The sequence below is a fragment of the Crotalus tigris genome, unplaced genomic scaffold (genome assembly GCF_016545835.1).
Source record: "Crotalus tigris isolate CLP2741 ecotype Arizona unplaced genomic scaffold, ASM1654583v1 scf7180000020767.44426, whole genome shotgun sequence".
NCBI lineage: Eukaryota > Metazoa > Chordata > Lepidosauria > Squamata > Viperidae > Crotalus > Crotalus tigris.
Window position 1 is genome coordinate 1 of NW_024098169.1, and position 12,382 is coordinate 12,382.

Sequence of the window (12,382 nt, forward strand, 5' to 3'; positions counted from 1 at the left end):
CAGCTTGCCTCCAGAAGCAGTAAATGCTCCAACACTGGAAGTTTTTTAGAAGAGACTGGACAGCCATTTGTCCGAAATGGTGTAGGGTTTCCTGCCTGAGCAGGGGGTTGGACTAGATGACCTCCAAGGTCCCTTCCAACTTTACTACTATTACTATTACTACTTCACTTGTCAAAAAGTTGCAAAAGGTGATCACATGACCGTGGGACACTGACCATCATAAACAGTGCTTTTTTCTTTAAAAAAAAGTGCTGGAACTCACACACGTCATACAACCTTGCCTACCCTACAGGGTTCCATCCAAACAAGGTGCCAGAATTCTGTTCTGGGCGTTCTAGGAGAAAAAAAGCCCTGGTCATAAGTATGAATCAGTTGCCAAGCATCCAAATGTAAATCATGTGATCCTGGGGATGCTGCAATAGTCATAAGTGTGAAAAATGATCATAAGTCACTTTTTTCAGTGCTGTTGTAACTTCGAACAGTCACCAAGTGAATTGTTGTAAGTCGAGGACTACCTGTACTTTATCACTTTTTTCCTTTTTTTGGTCAAGTTTTTGACACCTTGCTAGATGATTGGTAGTACTCGAATACTGCAGCCACGCCCACCCAGTGGGCCACACCCACCCAGTGGGCCATACCCATCCAGTGGGTCACATCCACCTGGCACCCAGCAATAAATAAGTGGGTTTTGGGTTGCAGTTTGGGCACTTGGTCTCTAAAAGGTTCACCATCTCTGCCCTAGACCAGGGGTGTCAAATGGCTGGCCCGTGGGCCGGATGCATCATAGCGAAACCGCGGCCACCCCGTTGCCAGCAATGGCAAAAAAGTCACGATATGTTGCAACATGTCACGTGACATTGCGAGTTTGACACCCCTGCCCTAGAAAGTTATTTTCAATCATACTAACCAACTTCCCACAATTCTGTGCTACTCCAGTCTCCTTAGAGGCAAGGTAAGAAAAAGAAACAATAAATTTCACCCTATAATTTTAGTTACATTTTAGAATATAAAAGAAAGTGAAGATAAGACATAATAAGATGACAGTGGTCATTACTCTTTTCAAATGTGTTTAAAAACTCAATGCATTGAAAAGAAGTCAAAGAATCATTTATGCCCTGTTGCTATTTTCATTTGAGGAAATAAGTTGTACTTTTCAGTCACCTGTACTCATTTTTATAGCCACTTTCTTTTTACAATGCTCCCTGGTTTGGAATAATCACTTCTGTTTTGTTTTTTCTGCCAGATATCAGTTTCAGGGCTTCCTTTTTCCCAGGTACCTTTATCACAGACTGGCAGAGATGTTGTTCAAGCTATTGCCATTGGTTCTTCAAACCAGAACCAATACCTGAGTCCACTGCAACTTTCTGTAGATCTGGAAAAAGCTCTTTCCAAATTGCCTTAGGAGTGGAAGCACACAAGCACACAAGTATTTAAGACAAGATGGTAGCTGTAGTTCAATATCTTGTTCCATCCCACTATAGCTAGCTACTCTCATCAGAATCCCATTAAATTTGGTAGGACTTATCCTCAGACAAGAATAACATCATTTATCCCACTCTAAGCTTGCATTCAATGTAATTATATTGGCATACTTTTTATAAAAAATAGTAATGCATGCATATATATATATATATATATATATATATATATATATATATATATATATATATATATACACATACATACATACATACATATATTATGCAAAACTGTCACTTTTTGAATCTGCTTATGTGGTTTACAGGAATAAGTTGAAATTTTGAATTTAGATAATAACATATAATTACATGCTGTAATCAGACATTAAAAAGTAGTTTTAAGATAGGTTAGGCTATGCCAAGCCAGGTTCCTGTGGGGTCTTTTGTTTGCCAGAAAAGTATCATCATTGCATCAAATCCTGGGTGGAACATGTTGCTACTAATATTTCTAAAGGTCTGGTTATTGCACATGTACCAACAATAGCTTTTCCAGAAGGACAAATCCTTATTACAACTCTTATTAAACATAAGCTGAAATCAATATATATTCATTCCTGCTTGCACCCTCTTCTTTTTAAATTATTTCTGTATGGCTTAAGAAGTGAGGAAGCGGAGTCACTGCCTGAAACACATCAAGCAAAACATTGCATTGCTAAATATTTTGCATCAGGGCAGATAAGGTCAATAGGTATATCGCAAACCCATCTCATATTTTTAGCTGGAAGGCAAACGCTTTCCTTTTCCACCTACTTAAATATTGAGCTTGCCTTCTAGGACTATGACTAATGAGAGATGAGAAGATCTATTTCTACCCTAATCTTTATGCATTTCAGGTAATACCAAATGCTAATTAATTGCACACATTTTCAACTGAAGAAATCTGGGCAGTAACTTTGCAGGGATTGGTTCTCTGGTTGCTAAGCTTTTCCTTCAGTCTGCTGCATGCATGTCTTCCCAATCAGACTGAACCTACAAAACTTTTTGCATTTGCAGATCATTGGGAAAATCATACTTTTTGTTTCTTTTTCCAGCATGACATATATTTTTAAAACTATACATGAACCTAGATGGTAAACTAGACCTTGATGGTACCCTGATGGTATAATTTTAATCCGTAAATATACTTTCATGTCAAATTGCTTCAAGAAAGATTTTTCACAAAGATCACACAAAGATATATATATCACATCACTTTACTCGTTTTCAGGATAAGCAACAGGCTAAGAATATGTTAAGTCATATTCTAGAAAGAAGTAGAGAGAAGCACTTTACACAGATATTTTTTTGCTTCTCTTATTACTACTTTCTCCAAGCACTCCACATATTGCTCATGATTTTTATAGATCTGTATAGATGCAGCTATGTTAGATGGGACTTCACGTAATCATAATTTCTGTCAATCTGCTCTAGCCCACAATTTTAAATAAATTCTTCTAACGTGATTCTATAAGAATATACAAAAGAGTGGGTGATGAAAAAGTCTTATGTTGGGTGTCACTTAGTTTCCATATGAAGAATGAGTTTCTGAGAGTTAAGTATAAAGATGTACAACCGTCTAGATCAGGGGCAGGCAACCTTGGCTCTTTTATGACTCGTGGACTTCAGCTCCCAGAATTCCGGGAGTTGAAGTCCATGAGTCATAAAAGAGCCAAGGTTGCCTATCCCTGGTCTAAGTGGTCTACGCTGCTTGTTGAGATTCAGCAAGGTGGTTCAACTACAGTTGTTGCAGGTTTCTTACGGGACAACTTGGATCAAATTTTCTTTATGTTGATTCAATCACTTCTAAGCCCTCTTTGCTAGTTTTTCAGACATCTCTAAATCACATGTTTCTGAAATGTTTTCATTATTGATAATGAATTTTACTTTTATTTTTTTTAAAAAATAACATTTTTTTTCTTCAGGTGGTGAAATACTTTGTCAGCGACAGACTAATAAATGCAAATATGTTCTAGAGAAAAATATATAAAATGATGATTCATGTGAGTAAAGTATATTCCTACTATCATATCAGAAATTCAGATCAGACAAGATAAAGTGCAGTCCTTAACACAATTAACTTGCTGTCAGCTATAACTGAAGATATGATGAGGGTCTTTAATATTACAGATTAAATATTTGTAAACAATATTTACAAATACATATAATAATAGCTATTAATCATGACAATTAAATAGAACCCTGGTTTTCGAAGGCAGCAAGCTAGTAAACATCAGCTGCCATAAATAAGACAGGAATGTGTTATTGTCTCTTGACCTACTTGTTCATTTTCTAGTTGGCAGCCACGGAAATCAAGCTGCTGAATAGACTCTTAATCTTGTCCAGCAGGGCTCTTCATGGTCTTATTATTTACTTCCTGCATTTTGAGTTGCCCATAATTTTATACACTATGGTATGACAAATTTGTTTTTTAATTATGTTCATAATGATTCAGTTTGGAATCCAGTTTTGGAGTTTATTATATTTAATCAGGCTGCTCCAAAAATTTATCAGTTCAACTAAAGTTTCGATTTAAAGTTAGATTTGTAAATCTGAAGTTTAAAACTTGGTATTTCAGGTTGGTTGTCTTTGGAAATCTACTTAGGGCACAAGCAGACCCAAACTTCCTTTAATTCCTTTAAAAATTATGATTTTTATGGTGTGCCTTTTTATAGATATATTTTTTAGATTTTTTGTGGCTTCTCCATAGAAAAAAAGATTATATCAAAATGCAAGTGGGTTAATTAAAAAACAGGATTTTGCTATTTTTATTTTTTGTTAAATACCCAAACAGCTATGAAGTATTTAATTTTTAAACAAGATTGTATAAAATATGCAGATATAGTATACCTTTATACTTAGCTGGAGGAAGCGTCAGTTTGTGATTTCATACTGAAATGGAAAAGAAAGATTTAGGATAGGATCTGTGGAGCTGGAAAAAGGATTAGTTGCATTAAAGGAAAACAATGGTTAAAGGTTCACAGTCCACCATTCTTCTTAAAAAGGTGTAAAGGGTTCTCTTGTCCAGTCATGACTGATTCAAGATGGCGAAGCTCATTTCCAATTCCAAATCAAGGGAGTCTATTTTCTCTGATAAATGTTTCCATCATCATATGGCCAGCATTAAAATAGATATTTAGGTACTTATTTAGCTACTTGCATTTGCATGCTTTTGAACTGCTAGGTTGGCAAATAACGGCAGCTCACCCTGTCACACAGCATTCGGGTCTGTCAGGTTCCCAGCTGACAAGTTCAGCGTCTTAACCGCTGAGCTATTGCACCCCAGTTCTTCTTGAGCTCTACAAAATATTTTAAAACATACCTCCTTACAGGAATCAAAGCTAACTTAGATAAAATATTATTTAAGATTCACCATATTTCTCAGAAAGAATTGTGGCTGGAAAAACATGGTAAACTGTTTCTTATGGTTAAAAAGTGGGGTTGTGAACCAGACAATTTTGTCAAATTAAAAAAAAAGAATCTAGATTTTGTTCTAATTAATTTAGAAGGATTCACACTTTAGCATTGAATGCTATAGATTCTTTTTGAAGTTGCCAGGTTCTAATTAAACATTTGGTCACCAAGTGCAATTAACAATCACTAGTCTAAACCAAAGACCCTCTTGATGCGGGTGAAGGAGAGTACAAAAGTTGGCTTGAAACTCAACATTAAGAAAACCAAAATCATGGCATCCGGCCCTCTCAATTCCTGGCAAATAGATGGGGAAGAAATGGAGGTAGTGACAGATTTTATTTTTCTGGGCTCCAAGATCACCTCAGATTGGGACTGCAGCCAAGAAATTAAAAGACGCTTGCTCCTGGGGAGGAAAGCTATGGCAAATCTAGACAGCATACTAAAAAGCAGAGACATCACCCTGCCAACAAAAGTGCATATAGTCCAGGCCATGTTTTTCCCAGTTGCAATGTATGGCTGTGAAAGTTGGACCATAAGAAAGGCTGAGCGCAAAAGAATTGAGGCCTTTGAACTATGGTGCTGGAGAAGACTCCTGCGAGTCCCTTGGACTGCAAGGCGTTCAAACCGGTTAGTCCTAGAAGAGATCAACCCTGACTGCTCTTTAGAAGGCCAGATCCTGAAGTTGAAACTCAAATACTTTGGCCACCTAATGAGAAGGAAGGACTCACTGGAGAAGGGCCTAATGCTGGGAAAGATTGAGGGCAATAGAAGAAGGGGATGACAGAGAAGGAGATGGCTGGATGGAGTCACTGAAGCAGTAGGTGTGAACTTAAATGGACTCCAGAAGATGGTAGAGGACAGGAAGACCTGGAGGAACGTTGTCCATGGGGTCGCAACGGATAGGACACGACTTCACAATTAACAACAACAGTCTAAACTAAAGTTAAAAACTGTCCAAATTTGATGCAACCCTCCCCCCCTCCATAATGGCATCTAAGGGAATCTCTTTCAACATAATCTGAGTGCTATGCCACAATGGAGAAAAACAGTAGAACTGGATGATTTTTTAAAAAAGAAACTAAGATACCAATTTTACTAATAAATAGTAATTTTATAATGACCATCTGGAATGGAAAAAAAAATAAGGGAGAGGAAGAATCTCACCAGAGCTGGTTGTCCCTCTTCTCATCTCTTAACTAGAGTTTGACCAAATGACTATGGCAGTTGAAGAAATTAAGCCTGATACAATTACTCTGATGGAATTATCTGCATCCTATTACATCCCTGATTGATGATCAAATATTGCAATGTTTCCTAGTTTTTAAAAGGATCATTGAATAATTGCGAGTAGGATGCTGCCTAAAATACAATACAAAAGTAGTTGTATTTTTCCTCAGTTAACCTTTTCGAATTGCCCAGAACATGATTTAATGTGCTTTGCAAGCAAATGACTGTGTAGTGCCAGTATTCTTGGAGACAGGCAGGCAACGTACGTGCAAAACTTTCATTGGCATACAACATTATAGGTTTTTTTAAAAAATATAAAATCTATACAAGGCTTGATGATGTAAGTGTGAATTTAATTTTTTTTCAGGACCAGTAGGTACATGTAAGTATGTAAATGTGCATATGTACACAGAGATAAGGTATTGGATATTTACTAAACTTCTAGAGACCTTGAGCAAACATTTTAATTGAATACTTAAATCATTCCATGCAATTCATTGTTGTCATCATAACTTTCATGTTACATAATCCATTTATGCTGGTCTATGACCATAATAAACCTTTGACTGATATAAAGTAATTTATGAGGATTATTCTTGATTAAAAGCTGCCCACATCTTAAATGGATAAAAACCAAAACATGAAATAAAAATTCAAACTTAAAAACATCTGCATTGCAGTTTGTTTATTTCAATCACAAACTGATTGAAACTGTCACTCGTATGAACAATCACTCAGCATTTAAACACACACACAAAGAGAGAGAGAGAGAGAAATAGAGAGAGAATATATATCAAGAAGCTGCCTTTCTGGATGATAAAACTCAAGAAATAAACATTTACTTTCCATTGTCTCCAGCAGTCTTTAAAATCAACAGAACAAAGGGACTATAAATAATTTCATTGCACTTTATTGAACTCTTGATTGACCACCATTATATTTTTTTATTTGTTAGACCTTATAAAATCAATGTTCCATGAACCTTACAACCTACAAATCTTTTGAAAAGAGTTTTTCCCAATGAGATTGAACAATGGAATAAAATTGGCCTTCCAGAATCTGGGAGGACTCCAAAATGACTTCTCTACAAATAGAATACATGAAGGTTAAATGAAGATGGCCTCAGTTCCAGTCAGTGAAAGAGAGGCTTGTTTGTACCACTTTATTTTCAAAGAAGGCAAATTGATCATATCTGCCTTTCTTGTCCACAATGGTGACAGCTAGTCCAATGTTCTTATAGAATGTAAGCACATTGGAAAATGCTTGGTTGTATAAGTTTCTTACTATTCAGATTTCTGGAATGGTTTTATAAAAAAAATAATCACTGGCAGTGTCAGATACACAACAGTTTTGCAGCATGTCTTAACTAGCTGTTGGACAAGATAGAGGTTGGGATGCCAATATTGTCACTGCTACCATTGCCACTATTGCCATCACAAAAATGCAGGAAAATAAGTATAGTTTGGGGCATACTAGGTGGATATTCTCACAATCAAAATGTATCAAGAAAGTATCAGGCAGGAAAAGGCTGGGTTAATGATTACAGTTTTAGTATTATCATTTAGCAATATTTTTTATTAATATTATGACTTGCCATCTAGCTTTAAAGAGAGATTTATACCAATTTTGTGAAGGAGAAAAAAAAGAAAACTTGAGGAAGATTAATGCTTTGTCAATTTATACTTTCTTTTTCAGCATGGTCCAAGTTAATCTATAGGAAACAAATTAATTGGGATTTAACCAAGAAAATACTTTCTAGAAGTTGAAATGTTACTTTCAAACACAGGAAATAAATCTCACATGGCGCCTAGAAAAAAGAAAAACATAAAAACCATGAAATTAATGGGCACAATCTATCTAAAATCACTTTTTGCATTATTTCAATTTAGAAAAAAATAGGAATGAATCAACATAGTCATAAACTGAGAACTGTCTGTACTAGAATTTATTATTTGAGCACTCTATTTGTGAGATCTAGAAGGCTCCAATGCTGTGAAAAGTAGAAGGAAAGAGAAGAAGAGGACAGCCAGTAGCAAGATGGATGGACTCAGTTAAAGTCGATATGAGTGCACTGTTGGAAGACCTAAAAGATCAGATCAGGGACAGATTATTGTGGAGAAAATCTATAATAACTTTATGGCACATAAAAAGTGTCATCATTGCTTATCATTCTTTAAAGCTGGATTTGGCAACCTTTTTGTGTCAGATGTATATATTTGCAAACCACATTGTAAGTGATAACACAAATGGCTATGATACAGCTATCACCAATAGCAAAATATCCTTTTGCTTGGTTCATATAATAAACTTATTTCCAGAATTTCCCTGACAACCCTTCTCTTCATCTTATTTATGTCCACTTTTCTAGCAAAGCTTTTTTTTTTGTTTCCTATGAATACATGTCACTGATGTGGAATTATTGGATGATTGATTGCAGGATCCCTGTTAAAAATTCAGATATTATAGTGAACATAAGTATGTCTGTTCAGACTGCTGCCTTTGCATCAGGTTCTCAATTTAAAGAAAACAAGCAAAGGGAGAAGAACTCTTTCAGGCTGGTAGGAAGTAGAATCTTAAATTATATAAATTTAAAGAAAGAGCATCTGGATAATATACATAAAGTCTGAAAAACCATCTGTTTTTAGTTTGATCATTAATTAAGCATTGCCACAGTTTAACAGAATTTTAGATTATCAGGAATATTGCAATTCAAGTTGCAGAAAGTATTTTCAATTGCGAACACTGAAGATGAGGTGGATGACAATGTGAGACAACTTGCAAAGAGCAAATAAATCTCACTATTGGCAGCCATGGGAGAACACTAAATTCCTATTACCAATCCTTTATTATTGAATGTTATGCTAAAACTTCACTAAATCATTCCTAATCCCATACATTGTATAAAATGCTTGCTAGTACAATTGACTCAGAAAAAGAGATCATTGAGCTTTCAAAAAAGATGCTTTTAAAGTAATCATCAAATTACAATGTGAATCATCATTTGCATCACATGTTGCTATAAATTTATTTTACTTATGATTCATGACAGTGTTTACAGCATTCAGAAAAACTGACTGCATATTCATTTGGAAAGATGAGCCTTGGAGAATAAACAAGTATATTAGCACTCAGGTGTTTAATATTAAAAGCAAATGCAATCCATATTTTTTTTCAATATTATAAATATGTGGGCACCTCTTCATTAGAAACCAGAAATAACATTTTACTGGCTAACTGTTTATGAAGTTTGTCAAAAGGAAGACAGGTAATTCACAGAGCTTTACAGATAATGTGCAATGAAATTAATATAAATAATTAATATAGCAATCAAATTAAGTTTCAGTTTAAATTAATCCTAAACATAATAAGGTACAATTTATTGAATCTGTCTTTGCTGGTTATAATTAAATCCTAATTGTTTCAAGAAGAACCATTTTTTAAAAATCTGCTTCTGGGAGCCTCTGAGAATGAGACCCATTCTTACTGCAGGCAGCAATTATTCCAAAATATAGGAATTATTACTCCTGCCTTACTTCTTGGTAAGCAGAACCTTTAGAAGGTACTGCCAGCTAAGAAGGGTAGAAACTAAGGGGGACAGATATCCAGGCCCCAAGCCGTATATGGTTTTATTAATAGTGACCAGAATCTTAAATTGCATTCCATAATCACTATCTGAACTCATTTGTTCATAAGAACTATTGTAACTCTGTGTCTCAATTTTCAGTGTTGATAGGTGGTCCAAAAGGATACTACGATTTACAATAGTGAAGCCCACTGAAAGATCCAGGAAGAAGGATGTTTGTCCTACTTTCATCCAAGCCTCATCACAGATCAACCATTAGAGCAACCCATGTACAAATCTGAATGAAGATAAAAACATTCCAGAGAGGATATTCTTACAATTGACAATTATATACTTGTACTCTGATATCGGTGTTCTGACATCTCTTTTTCCACCACTCAATTTCAGCAAAGTGATTTTTAAAAACCCTTCTCACAGAAGAGTAAAAACACATAAATACCACAAATTAAATTAGAATAAATGATTTGGCAAGGAGGAGGGGTAAGGTTAAAATAGAGGATCCTACTAGTATTTTGAAAATTAGAACAAAATCTGGAGACATGATTGCACAAACTTCAAAATTCACTGCATAGCAAGTATGTGAAAAGAATACAATTGTTTGGGATTATTTTTGAGACTTGGTATACATAACTATGAATGTATGAGTGCTTAGCACAAATTCTACAAACAGATTGTCATTGACAAACATTGTCCACTTTGTAGAATTTTAAATTGCATTAGAACATTTACGGATTTTCCTTCCTACTTGGGAGATCACACAATAAAATCAGATCATTGCATTTTATCTCCTCCCCCCCCCAGCTCAATCAGATGAAGATATTGATAAAGAAAATACTTATGGCTTTTGTTAAATCAGGAAATATATGGAGTTTGAAAAAAATTAAAACATTTATCCTAAATTCAACTAGTTGAAAAATGTTAGCTTGAATAATCATTTACCAAATATGGGTTATATAAAGATAATTAAAATACTTAGGCTGATTGTGTCAAGTCAGTGCCATTTAACTAAGTGAAAACTGCTGACAACAGCAACTGAGTAGTGAAATATGAAGTATAAGTAGCATGGTCCAGCTTAATTCTGTCCCACTAGTGTAGCATTACTTTATGATTGAAAATAGTATTGTTGCGTCCTTCGCGAAATGGCAAGACACGAGAAGCAGATGTAGTTCTCAGGAAACTTCTTTATTTCAGTTCAGCATACTGGTTACAAGATGCTGACAACTCCCAAAACTCCCGGCCTCTTTTATAAGCCATTCCCGGGTCAATCTGCAACTTTTGGCGCGCCAGCACTTGCGCATGCACACAAGTACTGGTGACAGCCTGTCTAGTCCCGGGCAGCTTGCACCTGCCCGGGACCGCCTGCAATGCCCCGAGCCTGCTTGCACAGGCTCAGGACATAACACCCCTTCCCCCCGGGCTAAGACTATTGATCATGTCATAATAACACATAACCCATTGCGAGAGTAGCGCCATACTACCTCATGCTATGCATTTCTTTTGTTCCCATCAGTCTCCGTGTTCTATTTCCTCTGTGTACAGGAATGTTCTCTGTTAACTCTGTTTTGCCAATAGAGTTACAAAATCCTCTAAATACTTAGGGTATCTTCTGGCTCTCTGTGACCTCCTAACCACTGGGTACCTGCCAGGTACCCCTTGACTGAGGGGTGATGCCTATCTGTCCCCCCTATTATACCCTGGTGGTTCCCAAGGGCTGTGCTCCAATGCCTGGCCTGCTTGCTTGCTCACCGGGCTCGTCAGGCCAGGGCTTCTTTCTTTGTTTGACCTGGTTGTCCTGCCTAGCTGCAGGCACTCTGGCCCCTCTAAGTGACTGTCACTGTTGGGCGATTCTGTGGAATCTCCTAGGTCCGTCCAAGACCTGTCAGGAGGTTGTCTGTCCCCTGGTTCTCGTTCTGTCCCCGGGCTTGTGGGGGTTTCAGTGCTGTCTCAAAACTCAGTTGTCCCCTGAGTGAAGTCAGAGGTGTTGTAGTCGGGATTCGGTTCCTCGACCACTTCCCTGTATGTTTGCCCCCTTCTAGGGACAGGGGTAGTGTCGGGCCAACTAGAAGGAGTATGTGCCAGCTCTCTTGCGGGGTAATGGTTTGTTGGGATGCTCCTGGATATCCTCCCTGACTGGAGTACTGAGTGATGCGGGTGAGTGGTGATTATGCCCCCGGGGTGACTCCCTGGCTGGAGTAGGCGTTGATGCCTGATGTCTAGTTGAGCTCCTTGAATTCCTGTTTGGAGCACTCGCGGACTCTTGGGATAAGCTGTCTGTAGCTTCCTCATTAATGATGGGCAGCAGCCCATATCCTTCCCTTTGCCCAAAGGGGTCCCCCTCCCCCCCTGGAAAGGACCCAGGAGTCTCAGCGGGAAGGTCCCATCTAAGGTGAAGCTGGTCGATGTGTCGACGCAGGACATGACTGTTGTCTAGAGACACCTCGTAAGACAGAGGACCTTTGACCCTGGATACACTAGCGGGGACCCATGAATGACCGGGCCCGTAATTACGAGTCCAAACCGGGGCACCCACAAGTAGTTGTCTAGGTGCCCTGGGGAGTGTGAAAGAAGAAGGAAGTCTGTCCGAATGCAACCAGTCAAGCTTGGTAGTCAGTTTGCGCCCCCAGCGAAGTTCAGCTGGGCTTCTCCCTGTAGAAGTGGACGGTGTAGTGCGATAAGAAAGGAGGAAGTCAGCCAACCTGTGATG

At 37.4% G+C, this 12,382-nt stretch overlaps 1 long non-coding RNA gene across 1 annotated transcript; it reads left to right on the forward strand.

The window, feature by feature from the left end:
- Window positions 1-3,376: 3,376 nt before the first annotated feature.
- Window positions 3,377-10,023, forward strand: LOC120319475. Its single transcript, XR_005559771.1, has 2 exons — window positions 3,377-3,457; window positions 9,820-10,023. It is a non-coding gene; the product is annotated as an uncharacterized LOC120319475 (long non-coding RNA).
- Window positions 10,024-12,382: the final 2,359 nt, after the last annotated feature.